Source organism: Rousettus aegyptiacus, unplaced genomic scaffold, assembly GCF_014176215.1.
Source record: "Rousettus aegyptiacus isolate mRouAeg1 unplaced genomic scaffold, mRouAeg1.p scaffold_m13_p_8, whole genome shotgun sequence".
NCBI classification, from domain to species: Eukaryota; Metazoa; Chordata; class Mammalia; order Chiroptera; family Pteropodidae; genus Rousettus; species Rousettus aegyptiacus.
This window is the reverse complement of record NW_023416311.1, coordinates 72954690-72976572: the sequence shown is the minus strand read 5'-3', so window position 1 is coordinate 72976572 and position 21883 is coordinate 72954690. Positions and strand designations below refer to the sequence as shown.

Here is a 21883-nt window from a genome sequence, read left to right as displayed (position 1 = left end):
ACTAAAAGCAGGTCATGGTAGGTAGTAATGTTCTAGGTCTGTAGTGCCTTGACAAAGGTCAATCTTTAACTTTGAAATTGTCTATTGTCTTTGTGCATCTAAGATAACATACCTTTGAAATGTCAAAGTAATCTTCTTTTCCAGACCCTTCAAAGGCAAAACTGCCAACACCAGGGTGTGAAACCACATTATCTTTTTGCCCACATACCACCCCTATGTGCTGTAAAGGTTAACTGTCCTGTACCCACCATTGTAAAAGTACACGTCCCTCCGTTTTACTTTTTATCCAATCTGATTTTCCTGCTTTACTTTCTCCTGCCTCCCTAATCTACCAGCAATGGATTTCATGTAACCCTCCTTATGTCTCCTCCTTTGATTCTAATGTATAAAATACGCTGCAAAACTGCCATTGTCCAGAGTTTCTTCTCCATCCACTGAGATTTTGCTTCCTGGCAACTGTCAATTTAGCTCAAATAAAGTCATAAGATTTTTTCTTAGATTGGATGTTTTTTCATTGACGTATGTAACAAAGTTTAGTGTCTGAAACCATTTTTATCTGTATGGTTCAGTAATGTTCAGTACATTCACACTGTTGGGTAACCGATCTCCAAAACTTTTTCATCTTGCAAAACTGAAACTTTGTACCCATTAAACCAACAACTCCCCATCTCCTCCTCCCCGAGCCCCTGGCAGCCACCATTCTACTTTCTGTTTCTATGAATTTTACTACTCTAGGTACCTGGTTTAAGTGGAATCATAAAGCATTTGTCTTTTGTGTTAGGCTCATTTAACTCAGTATAATGTCTTCATCTATGTCTTCATCATAAGGTTCATCCATGTTGTAACGTGTGTCAGAATTTCCTTTCTTTTTAGGGCTGAATGATATTCCCCTATATGTATAAACCACGTTTGTTTACCTCATAGCTGCACATTTGGGTTGCTTCTACCTCTTGGCTATGGTCAATAATGTTACCATGAACATGAATGTGCAAACATCTCTTCAAAATCTTGCTTTCAATTTCTTTTGGATATGCTCTCAGGAGTAAAATCGTTGGACTATATGGTAATTCCATTTTTAATTTTGAAAAATTGCCATACTGTTTTCCACATCAGCTGCATCATTTTAGATTTAGGTGTCCCATTTTTCAACTGATATCAGTCAGGTTTGGATGGACCCCTGAGCTCCCAGACCCCCTTTACCTCCTGACCAGGGTAAGGCCCTCTCCTTCCTCCAGCCCTTTATGGAGGAGACAACTATCCTCATATGTGGACAGAGAAGAACAGGACACCATCGGTGGGTGGGGTAGCCATCTTGCAGAGAAATTGAATCATAATGTGAGGTCCAAACATAGGATGAATTCACCCACCCAGCACCATTTCTTTCACCTGATGAACTGATCTCTGCTTTTGCTGGAGAACAGTCCATCCATGTGTCTGAGAACCTTGCTCTATTTGAGAGTGTGTTTCGGCTGAGGTGATACCCTTAGCATCTCAGGACACCATGAGCTTTGTTTTCCAGTGGGATTTATAAGAAATATATATTTGGTCAAATGATCAAAAATGTATTTCTCATAGAAATATTTGGTCTCTGTCCATAGTTCCTGGCTCACAGCTCCTAAAACCCTTGGAATTTCCTAAGGGAGGAGAGCAAAATAAGATGTCTTTTGTTATGTTAATAAGGAAACTTCTGTAAATTGCCTAAGGATGGTGGCTGGTTGCCTATAAACAGAAGATTAGGACTTTAAGCCCCACCTACCCACTCCCTCCTCCTCCCCCCAACCTCCAGGGGAGGGCTCTATATACTATAACTCATAGTAACTAAAATTCATAGAGTGGCTTTCTACTCAGGAATGTGGAGGCCCTAACATGGGTATGAGGTGGAGGTAAGTCTCTTCCAGTGCTGATTCAAGAGCTTCTATTTGTACCAAGTGTGGTTTCCACGTTTAAAGGCGTGTATTTTTCCATTTAATCTGGCTCTTGAAATGTACTGGAATCATCTATTCTAGTACTGGAGGAAAAGCTGTTTGTGCTAGATTTTTCAAGAAACCACATGTAAGTCTCCAGCATGGAGCCCTCCTAAGGGAATGTTAGTGTAATTTTCACATGACTTTTGCCTGGTGATTGGACTTTAGAGCCTATGCCCAATGTTTGATGCAATTCTGCTGAAATCGGCTGTGTGACTGTGAATGTTAACATTCAGTCTTTTGAAGTTCGGTTTATGCAACTGTATAGAGAGTTGGACCAGTTGGTCTCAGATGTCTCGTTAATGTTCAGTAATTCCACCTGAGTAGGAGGAGCTGTAGGAAATACCTTTTACAGAGAAACTTCAAAAGAGCTTCTGCCCTTTCTTGCTTTAATTCCCTCCCTGCCATATACCTTCTAGACAAGCAAGCGGAAGGAGGCCCAAATGAAAACATGCACTAAATAGCTTCAAATGTGGTGTCAAGGGGGTCCTCCAGCATGTTTGCTCCTGAGGCAGAAACACTGTTGGATAACTCATTCTTCGCATTAGAAAAAGTCTTCTTAATATTATCTTGACTTGCCTCCTTGTACATTCCACCTATTAATTTAAATCCTCTCCACTAGGATTATATGGAACAAGTCTACTTGCTTGATTTGCATCTTGGTGTGGTAAGTGTTTTGGTGTGGTGTGGTGCGATGTGGGTACATGCACACATGAACATATAGGAACATATGGGGTTCCTATAGTTTGTGGTCTATTGTGGGGTGAGTCTCAATGCCCTGGTATGTTTTATGACACCAGGAAGACCAGTATTATGAGAGAGGCCAATGTAATTTATTGAACTATGATTTATGAAAATGATTTATAGGTTAAATGGAAGCACAGAGGTGGTTAACAAAGGCAAATTGTCACTCACATATTTCTGTTACACTGAGTTGTAACCAAGAGTACATTTACTGTAAGAGTCAATTTTCTCCATGGTAGAAAAATTTCCCCCTAACTTTCTTTCTCTCTCTCCTCTCTTTCCCTGTCTCTTTCTTCCTGTTTCCAGGTCTGGCTTTGGCGCAACACTAGTTTTGGCTCTACTATCAACTAGCTGTGGGACCCTATGCAAGTTTCTTAACTCCTTTATTCCGTGGTTTTTCTATTAGTGGAATCAGAATGTCTCCCCAGAGATGCCCACATGCTAACACCCCTCAAATGTGGTGAAGGGACATTAAGGTTGCAGATGGAATTCAGATTGCTAATCAGTTAACCTTAAAATGGTAAGATTATCTTAGATTATCCATACAAGCCAAATGTAATAACAAAGGAAGAGGAAGGAAGAAAAGGTCAGAGTGATGTGAGATGATGAAAACTCAACCCAGACTTTGCTGGCTTTGAAGATGGTTGAAGCGGGCATGAGCCAAGGAAAGTGAGTGGCCTCTAGAAGCTAGAAAGACAACAAAAAGATTCTTTCTTACAACCTTCAGAAAGGACTGCAGCCTTTCAGACACCTTGATTTAAGCCCAGTGAAGCCCGGACTTCTGCAGAACTATAAGACAATAAGTTTGTATTATTTTAAGCTACAAATTTGCTAATTTGGCAATTTGCTACAGCAGCAACAGAAAACTAATACACTATCTATAAAATCCATGATAATGCAAGTAACACACACTGCCTAATACTTACTGAGTACTCAGTATAGACATGCTAAATGATGTTTAAACCTCCTCTTAACTTTCCTCACCTTCTTCCAAAGCCAAGGGTGGTGGTACACTGGTGGCTCCATTGCAAATCCCACTGTGAAGGAGCGAACCGGCAACAATTCTCCCAGAGCCAGTTGACAGCAGGAGAAATCACAATCCTTTCAAATCCACTTGGCGAGGGCTGACTGTCTGCCAGTTTTCTAAAGGGATTTTCACTTTTAAATTAAAGTGATAGATCTACCTGTCTGCATCTTTATGACTGTGGGAGCATATTCTAGCCAAAGAGCCAACTTAGCTTTTCCTACGTATTCAACCCTATTTTAATGTGTATATTATAAAAAGAAGCCACGGATATCTCAGCTTTAAAGCAACGGCCTGTCTCTAAACTGTTTAAACCATACTTGAGAAGAACAGCTCATATCATGGACATGTTCATTTAAGAGATGGTATTTCCGGCAGGGTAGAGAATAGATCCAACATTTTCTGGGAAACTGCTCTTGGCCCTTTGCCTAACCACCAGGCTCCCCACTCCTCCCCACCTTTTGCAGTTACCCCAATATTCCAAGAAATTGCTCAATTCTAAGGACTTTCAAAACCTTAAATCAAAGTCTGGTTCCATATGCCTTAGGTATAAGCAACAAAAGGGCAAAGTCCTTAGAGGAGAACTTGTCTTCTATGAGTTATGCGAAAAAATGTTAATTCAACATTTATGGTAGAGACTTTACATGCTTACAAGTCAGAAAAGCTTTATTTATGGTCTGCACAGCTGTCGTAAGGTACTTGCCTCCCTCTGATTGAAGATTATAATGTAGGCCATTGACCTCAATGCCATGCCAGCCCTTATTTGGACTCCTCTAATCCCAATTTCATCTCACCATTTGAATTTGTTGTCTTTGGCATAGAAAATTAAAAAAGAGAAAGAGAACCATTGTTGATTGCACATTCAAATAAATACAGCATTCATATGGACGGGGTGTGGTGGCAGATGCAAATTAAGAAGACTGGCTTGGTGATATGTTGAGGGTAGCAAGGGAAGGGCTGCTGGCTGATCTCTGTGGGTTTTTTTTTGTTTGTTTTGGATGGGTCAAATGTTTCAATTCCTTTCATGCTGTCGGTACAAGCACGTGCTTGTTTATGCAAGATCAGCATTTCAGAGAATGGGATGATTTTTATACTTTAGCTTTATTTTTTCAGTAAGAAGTAGTCTCAAGATTATTTGATTCTTCCCTCTTCAGCAGCCTATTCAGAGTGCTGAAGGAATCACCAGGGACTCCTCATCTCAGTCCCCAGTCGGTCAAACCTTTATTTGCTTACTAGGCTCTTATTATCTGGACCCCACAGAGATGGTGGGGCAGAGCCAACTAGGATGAGCCAGGGAAGTAGACAGCAAAAGTGAGGAAAGATTTTGGAAATGAGCCATACCTGGAAGGAATATGGAAATGGGATGTAATTGTACAGAAAAGAGAAGGGCTTTTGTGAAGAAGGTCTAATTACAGAGTCGAGGGAGAACAGTGTTCAGTTGTATTGTCTGAATGACAGAGCATGTTCATTCCTTCCTCCAAGGGACTCAACCCAAAGAGAAGGACTTGAGCAGCAGGAGGATGGATGGAGTTGAGACAAATAATCTACTGACCATAAGGATTGCGAAGGATGGTTTCATTTCTTTCTCCAGATAATGCATATGTATTTTAGATGGGCAGCTTTTTTTTTTCTGTTCTGACATAATGCAATTCAAACTAGATAAGAAGAATAAATTAGAATCTCTTAATAAGTCTTCGAAACTTTTCAGTCAGAAGCCTGGATTCCAGAAGTTTAACCTTTAAAAATATGTATTTTTTTTTTTTTTTAGCTAAAGGAAAGTAAGATGTTTTACCAACACAACATGCTGAAATGGTTTATTACCTTCATTTTGAGAAAAAGGATTAGTATTCTTTTATCCTTCTACATAAAGGCAGAATAAAACTTTTTAAAAGTTTTCTACGCATATGATTTCCTATCATTGACTCTGGATTTGACCTCTGAAAGAGAAAACCTAAAAAATAACATATTTGAAAATTGCCATTCCTGAACTTTTCTTGGTTATTGTCACTTCTATTTGCTTTTACAAAGAATAAATAATATTTGAGGCAATCTTAACAATAACCATTTCCTCTTTACCAAGGCAAACCACAATACCTGAGTGACAAAATTGATATTGTTCATTTTGATCATGTTACTGACTACAGAAGGATGGAGGGGTGCATTCTGAGATGGCAGAAAGGCTGCTAAAAATTAGGGTGGTCAGAAAAATGCTGTCTGTACTGTAAGATAATTTAAGGAGTTTGTTTTGAAAAGTGGCTGCACTTAAAAATCAAGGCTTCAAAATCGAGTCTTCAAAATCAAGTCCACATTTACTTATTAAGTCCCTATTGTGTATACAGCCTATATAGCTGCTGATTTCAGAATGTTCATACCATTGCAAGGTAGGATTCAATCTCCCTTCGTTCTCCACACTCCAACTGCAGTGTTACAACACTATATAGCTTTGCCTCCCTGCCATGAAATTTGGAATGCAGTGGCCCTTTGCTTCCAAAATAAACATGAGTCTAGTTTCCCAGCATTTCCCGTCTTTTCCAGGTTCATTCCAGGAGCTTGGTTTTAAACAAGATTAAACATGCACACAGCAGAAATCAAACTGGGTACTATGGAAATGTTGAAAGACTGAACTTAAATCTTAGCTCCTCAAGACAGTCTAGATTCATCCCACAACAAATGTTCCTCACAGCTGCTGCTCTTCTGTTAAATAGGAGAGAAAAGAAGAAATATGTCATTAGTCGCCTGTTAAAACTATTCCAAACTGAGAGCCCAATAGGTAGTACGGTCAATATGTAGTGTGTTTTTGTTTTGTTTTATTTTGTTTTATTTGACTGCAACTTCTGCCCATTGGGGACGTCCTAGTTTTAAATGAAGAGATAAACAACTTCACTTATTAAAAACTTGATTTAGTTCCTCCTTTGACATTTCTATAGCAGAATTAGGACTGGAATCAATCTCTTTCTCTGACCTGAATTCTCCATTAAGTTTCCATGTATTATTGTCAACTGTGATAAGGGAGATTCACTTTTAAATCTAACAGGACCTTTTTGTCATCTTTAAGGATAAGACTGATTTAAGAGAGAAGACAACCAGGCAATGCACACTTGGGAAATTATTATTACCCTCAAAGTCCTGGTTGCTTAAGCCAGTGAAAGGTAACCGATGTTCTGATCTCAATTCGAAATACACAGGAACACATTAGATGGAAAACACCTCAGAGATTAGCTAATGTTAGCCTCTTCATTTATTATAAATGAGGAAGCTGAGTCCCAGCAAGAATCACATTTTTCTAGTGGGAAGGGTTACTTTTGCTTCCCTCCATGTGACTTAAATAGCTCAAAAAGTCTTGCACACAGACGTGCCCAGGTAGGAATTCCATGAATATCATGGCTACCAGCATTGGGCACAGAGCCAGAGACACGGTGGTCACTATTGAACTCAGGAGGTCAGAATAAGGGGAATTTTGGCATAGATTGATGCAGGAGGGTGACAGAGTCACAAAGCCAGAATTCACTGCTCCCTTATGGGCTAATTTTAACGACCCTGTCAAGAATGGCCCATGATTTTGAAACAAGCATAGATGGAGAAGTTTCCCCATTTAAAAATGTTCCCAGGCATTGGTGATGGCTTATCGTTGGTTTCTAGATGAATTTCCTAAGCAAAGACATTTGGTTTGCCTATGTGTGTGAGCCAATGTGAGTGTTTCTCTGCCACCGGTCATATTCACTACTATTGTGGGAGCTGAGATTCCAGCCTAGTTAGGATTTACAATAGGCTGAGGAGAAACATGAAGTAGTAGTCACAGGATAGCCTGTGACTGAGTTAGAAGAAAGCCACTGGGCAGTGAGAAGAAGGGTCTTGCCACTCAACGTGTCCTCTCCAGACCAGCAGCATCAGTCTCTCTGGGAGCTTGTTAGGAAAGCAGAACCTACACTTCACAAGATCTTCAGGTAATTCTCATGTACATTAAACTTGGAGAGATGGTGTCTTGTCCCACTCACAGAGCTTCTGATTTAATTGGTCTCGGTTTATGGCCTGGACAAGGAGACTTAAAAGCTCCTCAGGTGATTCTAAAGTGCAACCATGGCTGAGAACTACTCTAGAGCTCTGAGATGTGGCCATGAGCTCTGGATAAAAAATGGCACTGGATACATGCTCTTGACCCACTAAAGTGTAGTTTATTTTTGTTGTTGTTCATTTTCCATGCAGAAATCTGCATAGAAGTTTAGAGAAAGGACTTTTATAAAAGAAAATAATGGAGAGAAGGCAAACCCAAGGAGAGTGGGGGAAAAGGGAGGGAAAGATCACTATAGCTCATACTAATTGGGATTAAATGAATTAATATATACAAAGCACTTAGAACAGTACCTAACATTTAATCAGGGCTTTACAAATATATTATTCTTACTATTATTGTTGTTCATGGAGGATGTGGACTTGAATAGAGAGAAAGGATACTACAATAGCTACCTTTCACTTAGTGTCTCTTAAGTGCCTGGTCCTATATATTCATTATCTCATCTAATCCTCATAACAACATTTTCAAGAAAGTATTATTACCCCATTTGGCAGGTGAAGAAACTGAGGCTTAGAGTCATTTTAATTTGTTCAGACTACTATAACAGAATACTATGGACTGAGTGGCTTAAACAACAAACTCTCACAGTTCTGGAAACTGGAATGTCCAAGGTCAAGGTGCAGGTGGATTCAGTTCCTGCAGAGCCCTCTTCCTACCTTCTTGCTATATCATCACATGGTGGAGAGAGAGAACTCTGTTCTTTCCTGTTTTTAAGAGCACTAACCCATTATGAAGGTCCCACCCTCAGGACCTCATCTAAACTTAATTACCTCGCAAGGGCCCTACCGCCAAACACCATCAGATTGGGGATTAAGGCTTCAACATGTGAATGTTGGAAGGACACACACATGCAATGTTCATTCCATAACAAGAGATGAAGAATACTACCCAAGGTCAGAGTTCAAATCCAGATCTACTTGACTCTAAAGCACCACTTAACTTCAACAGGCATGAGAATAATTGTACACCTATGGGATGCAGAAGTTGGAGGTAGACAAGTAGAGGTTGAGAAAACTGGGAGGAGAAATAGGAATGACCTTGATAAAATCCGAATGATGTCAATTTACCAGGTTCTATTCACTCTGTTTCCAGACCCTCACTCAGACTGCTGCCCAAAGGGCAGTTATAAAATCTTGCCTTTGGAACAAAGAGAAACTTGATCATTCCACCAAAACTCATCTCTGTATTCAAGAGAGACAACTTGCCCCTGGCTTAGCACACCAGGGCCAGGTTCCAGCTAATGAACTCCACAGCATATTACAAAGACGGTGGAAAGGCTAAGAATTAAAAAGGAGTGAATGCCAAGCCCAACACACTTCATTACCAAACTGTTAGAATTAGAAGAAGGGGTATATCAGATTGGCTAAGAAAACACCAGCAACCACTTGCGCCGTAGAGTTGCAAAAGGATTCGCAGCAATGGAGTCTGATAAGATGTGGCCGCTGTGGATTTGTGAGGACAGGCCTGGCTTGAAAGAACACGTTGGATTTGTTTCGGTTTTTTTTTTTTTTTTTTTTACAGGAATTACTGTTATAGGAGACAAAAGAAAAAAGTAAGCCTAGGATTATATTTACCTAAAAATTCAAAAAGCATTTGATAAGGTTGCACATCAAAGTCAACTGCCCCAGGTAAGAAATCATGGTAGAGGGTATAACAGCTTAATGTGAAGCTAAAATGCTTCTCAAACAGGAAACAAGAGGGAAAGGAAAGGGAGGGGAAGGGAGGGAAGGGGAGGAGATAAAAAGAAATGGTAACAACATCTTTAGTTGGAAAGGGGTTACCTGTGGGGCTAGTATGATCTCATTTACATAATTTAATCAGGAGACAAAGACTTTGGTGATTCTTCATTATTACTTTTTTTCAGGTGGAAAAGAAATTAAACCAGACTATTAACAGCCTAGCAGAGTAAAAATCTACCCTCAAGCCCTCTCCACTCCAAACGTCCCTACAGTAACTATTTATGGGATGCCTCTGCTGTGCCAGGCACTGTTTTAGGCACTTGGAGTAATCAATGATCAAAGACACAAAAATTTCTGCCCTCCCGGAGTTCGTATTATAGTGGACACACAATAACCTATATACACGGTGCTATTTAATCGTGCATAAATATCTAAGTCATAAATGTAACTGAACCCCAGGAAAGTTGCTGTGGTCCAGCTAAATATAATCAAAAGGAAATAGTTGAACAAACTCCAGTGATTTGTTAGAAATGTCTGCTACTCCACCAGAGGCTACATGGTAAGCCTTCTGGAATTCCTTCATTTCCAGGTTCAGATTAAGTGGTACTTAAAAGTATTCATGTCTTGATGTAAGTGTATTCCTGCACCTTTGCCTCAGCAGAACTTGAAGGTCCTTGAAGGCACAAACCACATCTCTGTTGTTCCCCATATCTCTGCCTGGCTCATGGGAGACAGTGGATTCTCAATCCTGTATATGTCTTTGATTTAGTCACCGCTTTCCACAAACTAGAGTTAGTTAGTTATTATGACTTTCTGAAATCCATTTGTATCACATTGTAAAACAGCAAGTCTGCTCACAGTGGTCTTGTCTCTGAAACTGTCAGGTTTATCTATATTACCTTGTAATTTTCTTGTGGTTACTTCTGAAGACTGTGAACTTTCTATGACAGGGTATGTGCATCAAAAGGTCATCTGCTATGGGAAGCACGTTACAGTCAGGACTGGTGACCTTGCTCAGATTTCAAGTGTAAGAAAGACTTCTTAAAATCATTCTTCTGTGTCTCACGTGTCATATCTTTTGTATCATCAGAGGAGAGGATTAGAGCTCATGTCTTATAACTCGGTTGTCAATGTTCCTTCCTTCACATCACACTGCTTTCAGAGTTGGCAACATTCTCTTTACATTCCTTGCTAGATCAGAGTGCATTGCTTAGTCACTTCTTTATAAACTTAACTTTCTCCTCCCCTTACGAATCTTTTTTTAATCTCATATTGGCAAGCCACCTTCTGCCCTCAGCTCCCAGGTCTTAGAATCCAATAGATATGGTTTCCATAGACTCTCCTGTACTGGCCTTTGAGATCAGAAACAACCATGGCCCTGGACCTTTCTGTTCATGGAATCATGGACTGCTGGGCCTGGTGAGGCCCTCAGAAGTCATCATGCCAAATGCTCCCATTTTACAGGGGTAGAAATTGAGTACAAGGGCGCTCTCAATTACACTGGGCTCATGGCTCACAGCCTGTGTCCTTTCCACTTTACAAGGTCATCTTCTACAACCCCAGCCTTAGCTCAAAATTCCCCAGATCACATTCTCTGTGCTCCTGACTCTCTGCTGGCCATGACAGGAGTAAAGTACTCAGGGAAAATTCTAACTGGTGCATTGTCACTCTGAGGTAACAGTGTCCCAGTGAAATGAGCTACTTCGCAGCTGAATGTTGGGATATAATATGAACAGTGAGAAGTATGGGTTATGAGGCAGATAGAAAAGACACTCTGGGTTGAGTGTTTCCTCTGGGCCATGGTCACACCCTCAGAACTTATAGAGGATGGATAGTGGCCCCTGAACCAGAGGTTCCCGGGCTCTTACTAAGTGTAGAGAAAGTATGATACCCTGAGAAAGGGTGGCGAGCTCAGGAGCCCAGGAGCCCAGCTCTAATTTTGCCACAAATTTTCTGTGAGCTTTAGATATGTTTGTCAATCTTTCTAGAACTACTTTCCTGGACTGGTTAATCCTAGGGCCTCTTCCAGTTTTAAGATGTTATGATTTTTGATGAAATTAGACTGAGATCTTGTTCGGGATTTACAAACTCAGATATTTAGTTGGCCAGTAAGTTAACCTAAAGGAATAAATTAGGATGTTTGTAAATGAAGCACTTAATTTGCCATTAAACATGCAGGATGACTATTCTTCCTTCTACAATAAATTGTGTTGGTCCAATGTTGCCAGGTCCTCTGAATTTTATCAAGAAAAGCCCCAAGTTCAAACTTATATGTGAAAAAGTCTTGATATTTAATGTTGGCACTTCAAATCTTTATGAAAACAACAGAACTTGTGGGGTCACCAAACATCTGCCCCGAGGCTGTGCGCAGCACTGATTGGCCGCTAAGAGACCACTATGTAACTAGGATAGTCTGGAGTGCTGTGGCCAAGGTATGCTGGCAGGTACTTGGAAGTATTATAAAGAAAGTCTATGTGCACCTTGGAAGAACATTTCTGTGAAGGAACAAAGAATGACTGTGCCCTGGTTTTCCCTGCAGAGGCTGGGTACTCCTGGGAGGGTGCGGAGATCTGGAGTTCCCAAGCTGGGTGGTCCAAAGAGCTCAGACCAGCCGGGCTCTGCCATGTGCCCCCAAGGCTCTGGGTGCCCACAGTTCAGGGAACGCCTATTGTCAGATTACAACTCTGCTTCGAGGAATGCGAAAGTGCGTAGGGGTTCTCACTTTACAACCAGAGAAAGGAAGACGACGCCATTCCCTCACCGCTTTGTAGGGGAAAACTTGGCAACGGCCCAATAGTAAAACCCCAAATGTGAAACCGAGGCCGAGAAAAAAGGCTGTTCAGAAAGACAGAAAGACACAAGGGGGTGGGGCCCACGGATAATTAAGGCAACAAGGAACAAGCCCAATAATCATCATCACCACCACAACTACTGTTTGTTGACCTCTGGCTCTGAGTAAGAAGCACTTTATAAGCAGGATCTCATTTAATTCCTATAGCAACTTGGCGAAGACTAAGTAACTTGCCCGAGGTCACCCAGTAAGTGAAGAGCCCAGATGCGAAATCAACTGTGCTTGATTTCAAGCTCAAGTCAAGAGCTGATGACCAGTGTAATTTTAAGGGACAGTAATGGGCCAGGTACAATGGCCTGGTCTCTCACTGAAGGAAGCAGGCTGCATGTTTCCATGAGAAAATTCGTTTTCTTTTTTCCACAGAAGAGACCCACATAGCTTCAATTTTTCTCCTTGGCCTAGCTGAGACTGCACTTTTCCTAAAACTCCCACAGTACTGTTGTCTCAAGGAAGTAACATCTAGTGAAACTTTTTAAAACCCAATTTTCATGCCTATTTCCTCAGACCTACAAAGCGGCATTTTATTATGTATGTAGCTAGTCACATGATTCCAATCATAATAAAAGAGCCATGGACCATACAATGACCTGATTTTTATGAAAAGCTTTTGTTGATACAGCAAGTGATTTTATTTTCCTATTAACAATGAAAATGGAAGGCTCCTTTAGCAGCTTGCTGTGTGGACGACCACCAGCTTGGTCCCACTCAACAGCCATACTGTTCAGAGAAAAGAGTGCCAGAAACAACTACAAATGAACCCAGTGGACTGGCCTGGCACCTCATGGCACATTAAGTTATTTGACTTTGTCCAGGTCACAAATCTGTGCCATGGAATCAATGTTCCTGTTAATCAGAAAAGGCATAAAGGGTTACAAGTTCCATTTGAGACAATGGTTAAGGGACAAAGGAAGAAAAAAGCTTTGAGAGGGAAGAAGGGAATAGGGACACATCTGTAAAGACAGCTTAGCCACAGAAGGCAGTGAAATAACACAGCAAGTCTTTCAGCCCCACGGTTAATCGCCAGTGTTCTGTCTTTGTTCAAATATGGACCCTGGAATCTGAGAACTTATCCACAATCAGAACACCTTTATCTTGAGTTGGGATGGACTTATGCTAAGAGGCCTGGACTTAGCTGATCCATTAGGAGAAACACTCTCACCATAGTCAATGCTGCAAAAGCAGGGCAGCGCCTAGCGACCACTTAGGATGGGTCTAGGCTGCTTGGCACTGGAGCTGGAAGGAAAAAGAGTTACAAAAGCATTATATCTGATCCCTGCTCTCAAGGAGTTTGTACTCAGGGAAGAAACATGAGACAGCCAGAGAGGCCTGAAGATATGGACCAAAGAATATAAAACAGTAAATGCTGCCAGAAGAAGAGAGATGGGAGTGGCCTGAGGAGCTCCACAGCACTATTGACTAAAGAATTAAAAAGTTTTCAAATTCTTTGCCTGTTTCCCCAGGCATATGATGAGGCATTAAAGTATGTGTAGAAGGAGGCTCTACATATAAAATATTGCTTTTTTATTGTGAATTAGAAGCCAGCAGTTAGTTATTAGTTTGTTGTTGCTTATATTCATACTGGTTATTTGGAGTGAAGAATGAAAGCGTGGGCTCCAGACAATGCATGATTTTGGGGGGCTTCCACCCTGCGTTATATTTTTTAAAGACTTTATTTTTAAAGTCTTTCAATATAAATTTTGCTTTACTAGATAAAAGTTAAATATCATTCTTTATATAGATCGTATAACCCAGGAATTGTCAATCCCTACGCCTCCATGAGAATGAGCCATAGGGGTAGAGGCAAGTAGGAGAATAGGTGGGGATCCTAGGATCCTGGAGGGGAGGACAGGCTCTGGCCAAAGTGGCATTCACTGCTCAGCAATATCATTACTGCTGTGTGGAGATATGCCCAGTGTAACCAGCATCTTTGCTTTTCCAGAAGTCTAAATGGTAGTTTGTGAAATTTACTAATGCTGAAGTCATTATTTAGTGTACACACACAGACACACAGACACACCTCACACCAAGGCAAAACCAAACAAAACCCACATCTGGATCATTTCCATGGATTGCTCGTTTAGAATCCCTGACTTAGAGTAATCTGTTAATTTCACAGATGGTGAACTAGGAACCATATAGGCAACATTACTTGTCCAAGGTCATACAACTAGCTAAAGAGCCAGGACTTAGTTTTCCTGACTATTAAATCCTAGTTTCTTTCACTATACCATACCAACTTACAAAAAATAAGTCTTAGAGGTTATAGAAAGATTCAAACTACAGAAGGCCTCAGAAGGAACTCTTTCATTCCCTAGTACCCCTCAGTTTTAATGACAAACCATCATTGTGGAAAGCCTGGAAGCTCCATGTAGCTATATCTCAAGTCTTTCTCAGGAGAGTGTTCCTTTAGGACTTGTCTCTACAAGTGCATGAGCAATTGGAACCATCTACAAAGAAAGGCAAACTACAGGGCCCCGACTTAGCTCACTGGGAAGTTTCAAAAGAAAAATCTTCAGTGCTTAGGCTACAGAGAGCATTCTCATGCTCACAGTCCCAGGACCAGCAAAATCTTCCTAGTTTATAGTCTGGAGTGGGGATCAGCAATGGACAGTAAGTCCTAGTTTCATTTCCTACCAAAAACAGACAAAGCCTCTCCAAGAAATTCATCCTTTGAAGGCTGATAAAAATAGAATTGCAATTTATACTTTCGTCCACTCCCACTATCTTCAGGCTTTTAAAGTGTATTTTCCATCATAATGCTTGATTTAGATGGATTCCCGGGGTGCTGCATCACTGCTGATGACATTAATGGTCTTGGGCTCCCTGAATTTTGATTGATTGCTCTAATCTGTGAAACTATTTCAGGACATAGATTTATTACTATTAAGTCTATAAAATGGTGTCAGGGTCAAAGCAAGCTGATGATGTGTGTTGTGATGCAAACATGGCCAAGGGGTGGATGCCACCATCTAATAGACACAAATGGCAGCAGCGAACAGTGTTTCATCTTCCACTTGAGACCTGCCTCTAGGCGCTCTCCAAGAGGTGTAGATTTAGGCTCCAAATTTAGGCTCCAAATGCAGTGGGCAGGGAGGTCGGAGTGGGGATAGAAGGCAAAATGTGAACTATTAATTAATCTCCTAAATTGTTTAATTTCTTAAAGAGGTTTTGACAGAATTTTTATATTAGTTTATTTAGAACTGGCTAAATATTTCCTCCATTTTCTTCCTTTGACTTCCAGATAACATCTAGCTTTTCTAGCTCAAACCTGTTGTTTTTGGAGTCTGAAAGAAATATTGATGCTACCCTATTCATTTTCCATCAAAGAGAAAGGAAAAGGCTAAGCAGAGAATTATATTTCTAGCCATGTTATCCTTTCTTCCTCCCCGCCCCACCACCCCCCTTCAGAACTCTTGTCTCCAGTACTAAGAGCAAGGAAATGGATCTTATATTGGGCTGGGCTCCGGAAAGATATTCTCAGGATTGCCATTTCAACTCCTTTTTGGAAAGGAGGGGAGTATTCAATAAAATAATAATCCACACTGTTTGTTTATACATGGGATATAGAAAGCTGAAAAGAGCTTCACTCTTAAAAAAGCCAGACTTGCATATTCACGACTTTGTACAATTGTATCAGAGAGCTGAGGTCACAGGGCAAACAACTAACTAAAACTAACTCAATCTAAGGAAGACAGATGACTGCAAATAGAGATGGGATGTGAGCACTTCCTTTCCTAAGGCCAATGCAGCTGCACATCCTAGTAAGAAGGATTTAGATAAATTACTAGTAAATCCACTGGCAGTGACCAAAAGTGGGGGAATAATACAGTATAGCATCCCGGGGAGTCAAAGGTATAATGGGAATTTGTGCAGGTACTTCTCCACCGACCTCAGAGAGTGCTCACAGAAAAGACTGGTGAGAATCATGGGAAAGATGAAGGAGGAGAAGGGCAGCCACTGTGAGAAAGGCTTGGAGCTTTGCCCAGATCTTCCCCTGCATCTCCTCTGTAGAACGAAAGCTTTAAACTGTTTTGGGGGAGGCGGAGGCAACGAACACTGACTGGCAGTCCACTGCAACTGAGGTGAGTAAAAACCTTCTTGCCTCTGGGATAAAGAGCAACACTATGTAACGATAAAGGTGTTAGTTATCCAAAAAGACAACAGTCTTAAATTGGAATGCACCTAACACCAGAGCATCAAAAATATTTGATTCAGGAACAGAAATGAAAAGAGAAATTGACCATTATATGTGGAGACTTAAGCATTCTTTTCTCAGTTATTAATTCAAAATAGGCAGAAAATCAGTAAGAATAAATAAGACCTGAAAAACACTATCAACCAACTTGACCTCATGACATCTGGAGAATATTCCACTTAACAGCAGCAAAATACACTTTCTTCTCAAGTACATATAGATCATTCACCAAGATAGGCAATACTCTGGGCCATAAAACAAACCATAACAAATTTAAAAGACCAGAAAATTATACGAATTATATTCTCTGACTGTAACAGAATTAAAACAGAGATAAATAACAGAAAGGTATCTGGAAAATCCACACATACTTAGAAATTAAGCAATGTACTTCTAAATTACCCAGGGCTCCAAGAAATTCTCAAGGGAAATTAAAAATATTTTAACAAAATAGAAATAAAAACAAAACATATCAAAATTTATGGGACACAGGTAAAGTAGTACTTAGAGAGAAACAGCACTAAATGCTTATGTTAGAAAAGGAGAAAGTTTTCAAATTGATTATTAAAGCTTCCACTTGAGGAAACTAGAAAAAGAAGAGCAAATTAAACCCAAAACAGAAAGATAGCAGGAAATAATTAAAAGCAGAAATCAATGAAATTTGAAATAGAAAAACAATAGGAGTGCTTCCCCTACTTTAGCATTTACTGTGTTATACAGATTCTATAATTCTAAAATACTTTGAATTCAGAGCTAACATTTCCTTCGTGTGGCTGATAGATTCCTGTTGAGATTGATCTTCCGCTGTGGTCTTGCAGGGAGGAAGAGTTTGGAGGTCAATGCCTGGGGCTGGCAGTGCCCTCAGTTAGCCAACAGTGCAGGTCTTACTCAAGAAAGCGAAAGATGACCTCTTCAACAATCCGAAACAATACCTCCTGTCCTCAGGGAGCTGCCAGTCAATCATGGGAGATAGGCAAACAATATCGTGATGACACTACAATGTGCTCTGACGGATGTCAGCACAGATTCTGCGGGACCCGAGGGAGCATGTCAGTTGAACTAGAAACAGTGCCAGTTAAGTTCTGAGACTGAGAATGCATTAACGTGAAAAAGTAGAAGAATCCACACAAAACAACTACAATTATTTTCATATGTAATATAATCAGGACAGTTTAAGGGAACAAAACATAATGAACTGAAAAATATTTTAATTTATATCAAATTCCTGCTCCAAATTACGTAAGCAGGATATTACATTATTCACTTAAGCTACTGCTAGAGTTCTACATCTTAGAATTTTGTGAATGCTGACTTTTTAGCAACTAATTCAAATCTATTTAAATTTTCCTCTTTCTTTTTCTTTCTTTCAGTAATAGTGTAAGAAAGAGACAGGTATAAATAATAAGAGTTAGCTATTTCTAAGGAAGGAGGCTATGGAGGACATAAGGACTCAGAAGGCAAGTTAAGGTGATAATTCATCACGTTCCAGTAAATTGATGAATATACACCTGCATAATAGCATATACATATCAGCAACCAAAGACATTATGCATCCCTACTAAAATTCAGTGCAAAAAGACACCTAAAATGCCTGAAAAGTATGTTGTTAGGCAATGCGTGTGTGTGCGCGCGCGCGTGTGTGTATGTATATATGCATGCATGCATGCACGCGCGCGCACACACACACCTCAAACTAGATCCTGAGACACTAAATGACTTTAAATGTCTGTATATACAAAATTCTTGATATAATTATATTTAGACTTACGTCGATGTTCAAAGCTTTGCAGAGAAATCAAAAAGTCAGTTTTTGTAATAACCATATAAGTGGGAAGTGTGTGTGTGTGTGTCTGGAAAGGCTTCCTCAGGCAGATGGTTTGCCCCCAATTAAATTGAGGGACAGTGATGGGAGATGAGACTCAGGGAAGACAAAAACCTCCCTGGGGCTGGAACAGGTATTTGTTCTGTCTTAACAAAAGCCAAGGACTGAAAGTGCACTCTGAAAAAATTATTTCAAGAACTCCTGAGAAGAGAATATTGAAGAGTAGGGAGCTCAGGGGAGGAAGAGGCTGGTTAGAACCTTTAATGTTGGAGCACAGGCTATAGTTCAAAAAGGGAAGTCAAATGCCTTCTAGAGATGACGAGGCACCTACTCCATCACACCACCACACAAACATACTCTAAGAGTTTTGGGTTTGTTTTAAATAAGTTTTATTCTTGTCCCTTGAAAAGTGTGTTGCCCTCTGGTGAGCACCTAACTTCCAGGTCGAGTGGCTTTTCTCCTGAAGCCTCTTAAAGGCAAAACTTAGGCCCACACTGGCTAGCCTCAAAAGACAAAATAGAGAACTCAACAAAGGAATCTAATCCAAAGTAGGTGTGTGTTTTTCAAGAGTCAAAAGTATTGTCTCAACCTTCGGTTTTGTCTATAGAGTTCTATCTCCCAATCTTTTTACATCATTTCCAATGGTAGTGACCAGATGTTCGCATTTTTAAAAACCACCTCCTATGATTATGCTCTTTAGTCCCATGAGAACCATTGAAAGTTCTCAAAGGACAACAACCATATTTTTCTCTATTCAACTAACATTTATTGAGCATCTAAAAAGGGCCAAAAACTGTTAGTAGTTGGCCATAGGACAGTGAATAAGAGGGACAAGTCCCTGCGCTCATGATAATTTTATGGGGAGAGTCAGACACTATACAAACAATTAGAGTTAAATATTTACAACTGATTTAACAACTGCAAAGAAACGAACACACTTCTATATTCCAAGCCCCTGACCCAGTAAAATATATATGCATAATAAATATTTGTTGATTATCTGCTATTCTACAGGTTATTTGCTTTGGCACTAAATACCTGAGTATATTCTGGTAATAGTTACTAGGCAAGAGAAAGATGATCAGATAATTTTGGGGAACTTTGGTTTAGACAAAGTCAAACAGGCTTCCTTAATGAAGGATTTCTCCAGATTTTAACATGCTAATGAGCACTGCGGGTCTCCAAAACAGCCCTCTGCTGTGAGCAGGCTGTCACAGGCACTTCTCTGTCGCATCTCTGGGAACCTGATCTTCTGCGGGGAACTCTTGGAAACACTTTTCTGAGTGGAGTTTCAATCCCTCCATCTGAAGAAGGAAAGTGTCCTTTTCCGTTACCAACACCTAGGCCCTGGAGAGTCTGGTGCTCACCTGGGTTTTCTCTGGTAACACAACACTACCCCTTGCCCAGGGAACACTCTCTATGCCACCCAGGTAAGGAGAACAAGGAGAGCAGCATAGCCATGTGATTGCTTACCTGGTGACAATGAAAGGGCCTCAATGCATTCAAGATCTGTGTGCAGAAATAAGCATTGCAATCTGAGTGTCTAGTGACTTTGCTTGGCACCACCTGGAGTTCAAGGTCAGGGCAAGGGCACAGACTCTATGTCTTGATGCCCTTCTGTCAGAGCTTTTAGCTACCAGCATACCTGGTCATAGGAAAAGAAAGTGTTCTCTGCACACACCCCATTAAACTTGGCAGCAAAAGCTGATCCCAGGAATTATCCACACTAAAAATAGACTCACTGTTCCCATTTAGGGTTGTATAGGACATACTTATACTGAAAAATTATTTGTTGTTTATCTGAAAATCAAATCTAACTGCATGTCCTGTATCGTAATTTGCTAAATCTGACAGCCCTACTTCGGTGTCAGCCTGGTGTGCCTACTGTGAGTTCTGCCCATGGTGCTGGGCTTTGAACGCGAGGGGCTGCGGAGGCCACCATGCAGGTGCCATCCTGGCCAAGCCAGTAGAAACCCAGGCCAGCTGCTCTGCAGATGTGCAGGACAAACCTTGCCAGGAGGCACTCCTGCTGCTGCCCTACTTGGCCAGGGTCCACTGCTGGTGAGCACGTCAATTCCACACTTCTCATTGCAAAACCAGGAAAAAGATGAATTCTGTCAGCAGTTTTCTGTGGTACAGAAGAGACTAGAGCAGTGATTCTTAACCAGGGGCTATTTGGCAGGGTCTGGAGACAGTTTGGTTATCACAGCTGGGGACAGGAGGCAGCGTTACTGGCACCTAGTGGGTGGCGGCCAGGATAAACATCCTACAATGCACAGGACAGCCCACACATACAGGAATTATCCAGTCCAACCTGTCAATAGTGCCGAGGTTCAGAAACCCTGGACTAAAGGAAGCTTAATCACAGTCCAGAAGCAAAGCCAACCCTGGGCAAATCTGTGAAGAGGAGAAGTTTTAGTCTTTTATTCCTTTCAACAACCCGTCCTTACCCCTCATCCCTGAGAATCCAGTGCCCCTACATGGCTCTTGGTTCCTTTAGTTGAAGGAAAACAACACATGCCTACCTCGCCCCAATTTTTATTATAATATTAATGGCCTAATATGCTAAGTTTTTAAAACATATTCCTGCTCAAAAGATGGTGTGGCAGACATCGCTAAATCCCTACTTGAGATCTCCCCTTCTTCCTTACTAAAAGAACTTTCGACTTTGTCCAAGGAAGTAATCTGCCCAGTTAAAAATACGGACCCTCTCATACTTTCTCTGAGTCGTTGGTGGATATGAGATAAAGAGGGAGTCTCCTGGGGTAGGTTTCAGGAAGGATATTGCTTGCCTAATAAAAATGGACTTTTTATCTTTCTCCTCTCGTCACATGGAATGCAGACATCGTGGGTAGCAGAGCGGCAGCAGCCATCTTATGAATGTGAAGACAAATGGCAGACACGTAAGGAGCTTGAGTGAGATCCTAAAAGGGGCATGAGTGCTGGGCATTTCCTCGAGCTGGTGAATCATCCTGCACTACTCATCTCTGAACTTCTTGTTACGTGAGAAAAAAGCAACTTGGTTAAAACGCTCGTTGGGTTTCAATTAAGTGCAACCCAACACAGTCTTAACAGATACAAAGGCCTAGAAGGAAAAATGTTTAAGCCGCATATGGAATCTACTGGGGAGATGCCGGGAACCTTTGAGTTCCTGAGGAGTGACGGTGTGAGGCACAGGGGGCCTTCCCACTCTCCTTCACTCATACAATGTGGGCTCCCCTAGTTCTGACCCATGGAACAGATTAGAAAAGAACTTGGTTATTAATGGTGGCAGTCAATGCCAAAAATAGTGGATAAAAGTTCAAGGAGATAAATGATTACAGGAAGAGCACCGGGAGTCCCCCAGGAGGCCCAGGGCAAATAACAATTGACCAGCCTTCATTAGGACCATCTCTCTTCACGCACAAGACCAGGGACGATGCTTTCGATAGTGCTTGCTTTTGAGGGAGTAGGGTCAGCTTAGCTCCAAAGAGAGGGTCCTGGGTCTTTCAAATTGACACAAAGCATTTACTATCTTTTCAGATACACTCCA

General features: G+C 41.0%; 2 long non-coding RNA genes across 2 annotated transcripts in view; one reads left to right on the top strand and one right to left on the bottom strand.

The window, feature by feature from the left end:
- Positions 1-4484, bottom strand: part of LOC118606745 — a 69257-nt gene extending 64773 nt beyond the window's left edge. Inside the window, exon 1 of the long non-coding RNA XR_004952594.1 lies at positions 3693-4484. This is a non-coding gene — a long non-coding RNA (uncharacterized LOC118606745). The remainder of the gene's footprint in view (positions 1-3692) is intronic.
- On the top strand, positions 1846-21566 carry LOC107498706. Its single transcript, XR_004952595.1, has 3 exons — positions 1846-2631; positions 9326-16416; positions 21194-21566. It is a non-coding gene; the product is annotated as an uncharacterized LOC107498706 (long non-coding RNA).
- The last annotated feature ends 317 nt before the right edge of the window (positions 21567-21883 follow it).